This window comes from Trichechus manatus, unplaced genomic scaffold (assembly GCF_000243295.1).
Source record: "Trichechus manatus latirostris isolate Lorelei unplaced genomic scaffold, TriManLat1.0 scaffold00009, whole genome shotgun sequence".
NCBI classification, from domain to species: domain Eukaryota; kingdom Metazoa; phylum Chordata; class Mammalia; order Sirenia; family Trichechidae; genus Trichechus; species Trichechus manatus.
This window is the reverse complement of record NW_004443945.1, coordinates 20,948,862-20,951,322: the sequence shown is the minus strand read 5'-3', so window position 1 is coordinate 20,951,322 and position 2,461 is coordinate 20,948,862. Positions and strand designations below refer to the sequence as shown.

General features: G+C 47.6%; 1 pseudogene; it reads right to left on the bottom strand.

The window, feature by feature from the left end:
- Positions 1 to 499: 499 nt before the first annotated feature.
- LOC101359425 (40S ribosomal protein S18 pseudogene) lies at positions 500 to 1,026 on the bottom strand (annotated as a pseudogene).
- Positions 1,027 to 2,461: the final 1,435 nt, after the last annotated feature.

Sequence of the window (2,461 nt, the reverse complement as noted above, 5' to 3'; positions counted from 1 at the left end):
TTGCCATGAAGTGAGCACACTTTGGCCCTCTGGGTCCTTCATGGAAACCCTGGTGGCATAGTAGTTAAGAGCTACCGCTGCTAACCAAAAGGTCAGCAGTTCGAATCTACCAGGCGCTCCTTGGAAACCCAATGGGGCAGTTCTACTCTGTCAGAATAGACTCGACAGCAACAGGTTTTTGGTTTGGGTGCTTCATGACACGTAATTTCCACTGAGACAGCAAGGCAGTTGTGGGGGAAGAAGTCGAGAATCCAGGTGAGTCTCCTGATTGCATGTGGCAGCTCTGGACACAGAGTGAAGCTGAGAGGCCAGGATGTGGTGAGGAGTTCTGGGGTGGGGTGGGGCAGTGATGGCTCATCTCTCCCACGCAATGAGATGACGTCAAGAAACCCCACTTGTGAGTCCTGAGTGAAAGCCCAGGATGATTAAATACATTGCACCTGACGACAATTCTCTGGGGTGGGGAATGGGTTATGTAGCCATTATAACTTAATCCTATTCACCATCCATTTTTTGTTTTTGTTTTTTTGAAGGTGTGTAAACTATTTAATAACAGACAAGGCCTATAGACGTATTTCCTCTTGGACATACTCACAGTATGGCCACGGTGGCCAGTGGTCTTGGCGTGCTAGCCTTGGACACAAAGGCCCCAGAAGTGGTGCAGGTCTCAGTGGGCCCAAATCTTTATTTGCTCCAGGTCTTCACAGAGCTTGTTGTCCAGACCATTGACCAGAACCTGATTGTATTCTCCATCCTTCGTGTTTTTCTGTCTGTTCAAAAACTAGTCTAGAATCCTGTACTGGTGTGAATTCTGCATAATGGTGACAGTGTGTTCCACCACATCCTCAATGAGCTCTCCTGCCCTATTGGTGAGGTCCATGTCTGCTTTCCTCAACACCACATGAGCATATCTTCACCCCACACACTAATGGCAGTGATGGCAAACACTATTTTCCACCACTCATAGACGCTGGTGTTGAGTACTCTCAAAGCATGCTGGAAATTTTCATAGATCACTAGAGACATGACAGCGGCAGCCGTGGCGGCAAGTAGGCCTCCAGTGCAGTGAAAGAGAGTTACCACCCATTTCTGAGCACTTACTATGTCCCAGTGCTGTGCTTGGCAGAGAGTATGCAAAGATAAATTCAAACCCCACATAGCCCCTGGTAGGTCGTCAGTAAATATTTGTCAAATAGGTAAATGAATGAATGAATGAACTCTGTCCTCAAAGTTTTCACACTCCAACAGAGGACACACAAGCATGGAAAACGTCCTAAAACAGCAAAGGTATAAACTGGGAACCATACTGAAACAAAGGAATGACTCAATTAACTCTGCTTGGATGGGTTAGCAGCCTAGGTCTGGGTTTGGAAAGATGAGTAGAAGTTTTCCAGTTATAACTCAGATAGAGAAAATAATACAGTAAGTGGAAGGAAGTATCAAGACTGCGGGGTCCCTTGGTGGTGCAAACGATTAAGCACTTGGCTACTAACCAAAAGGTTGGTAGTTTGAATGCATGCAGAGGTGCCTCAGAAGAAAGGCCTGAAGATCCATTTCTGAAACATCAGAGCAATTGAAAACCCCATAGAGTGTGATTCTACTCTGAAACGTGGGGTCGTCGTAAGTCGTAAGCAACTCCACGGCAACTGGTTTGGCCTGTTTTTTTAATCAAGTCTGAAAAGGTAGGAAGTCTGTGATTAGATCATGGGAGGCTTTATGTGTTGGAGGAGCCCTGGTGGCTCAGTGGTTAAGATCTATGGCTGCTAACCAAAACGTCAGCAGTTCGAATCCACCAGCCGCTCCCTGGAAACCCTGTGGCACAGTTCTTCCCAGGAGTATGAACTATCAGAGTGAGAAATGGAATTTAGGCAGAACCTTCCGATAAAGTTGGGTAGGCACACACCCAATCACCCATGTTATTTCAGACTAGCAAGCCTGGCTACACATCGGGACTCAGTTGTCTTCTGGGAATTCTCAAAAGTGGGAGTGATTCTCCACCTGTCCTCTGGCTTCCTTCTGGCACCAAGTGGTCTGTGTGCAGTAGTGGTTGGCTCTTGGCAGTGCCATGCTGTGTCTTCATGCTGGCTCCACATTTTCTCTCATCGTCAGCCTTGCCTCAAGGCACAGGCTGAACGGAAATAAACTGTCGCAGTTGGCCCCTCTCCCGGAGAAATTATATTTAGGCTCTAAAAGCATCAGGCTTCAAAACGTCATGGTCATCTCAGCTGAAAATGGCTATCCGGAAGAAGCTGGATGTGGAGGGCGGCCCAGAGAGGAGGAAGGGGCCACTTGGAGTAAGTGATTATTACGTTCTTTAAGGGGTACTGCTCTCAACCTAGTGAGCAGGGCCAAATTAAAACAGAGGGACCCATGACATTGTACAATCACAAGCAACCATACAAGGGGCCTTTCTGTATGGCTCCAGGCCCAGAGCCAAGGCGGGCCAGGGCAAAAGTCACCC